The sequence below is a fragment of the Hoplias malabaricus genome, chromosome 7 (assembly GCF_029633855.1).
Source record: "Hoplias malabaricus isolate fHopMal1 chromosome 7, fHopMal1.hap1, whole genome shotgun sequence".
Taxonomy (NCBI): domain Eukaryota; kingdom Metazoa; phylum Chordata; class Actinopteri; order Characiformes; family Erythrinidae; genus Hoplias; species Hoplias malabaricus.
The window spans coordinates 13,298,104-13,298,726 of record NC_089806.1 but is presented as its reverse complement, the minus strand read 5'-3'; positions in this window follow the sequence as shown (position 1 = coordinate 13,298,726).

The following is a 623-nucleotide window of genomic DNA, read 5'->3' as shown; positions in this document are numbered from 1 at the left end:
GGGTGACTGTCTGTGAGAAGTTTGGTGTGTTCTCCCTGTGTCTGCGTGGGTTTCCTCCGGGTGACTGTCTGTGAGGAGTGTGGTGTGTTCTCCCTGTGTCTGCGTGGGTTTCCTCCGGGTGACTGTCTGTGAGGATTGTGGTGTGTTCTCCCTGTGTCTGCGTGGGTTTCCTCCGGGTGACTGTCTGTGAGGAGTGTGGTGTGTTCTCCCTGTGTATGCGTGGGTTTCCCCCGGGTGACTGTCTGTGAGGAGTTTGGTGTGTTCTCCCTGTGTCTGCGTGGGTTTCCTCTGGGTGACTGTCTGTGAGGAGTGTGGTGTGTTCTCCCTGTGTCTGCGTGGGTTTCCTCTGGGTGACTGTCTGTGAGGAGTTTGGTGTGTTCTCCCTGTGTCTGTGTGGGTTTCCTCCGGGTGACTGTCTGTGAGGAGTGTGGTGTGTTCTCCCTGTGTCTGTTTGGGTTTCCTCCGGGTGACTGTCTGTGAGGAGTGTGGTGTATTCTCCCTGTGTCTGTGTGGGTTTCCTCTGGGTGACTGTCTGTGAGAAGTTTGGTGTGTTCTCCCTGTGTCTGCGTGGGTTTCCTCCGGGTGACTGCCTGTGAGGAGTGTGGTGTGTTCTCCCTGTGTCT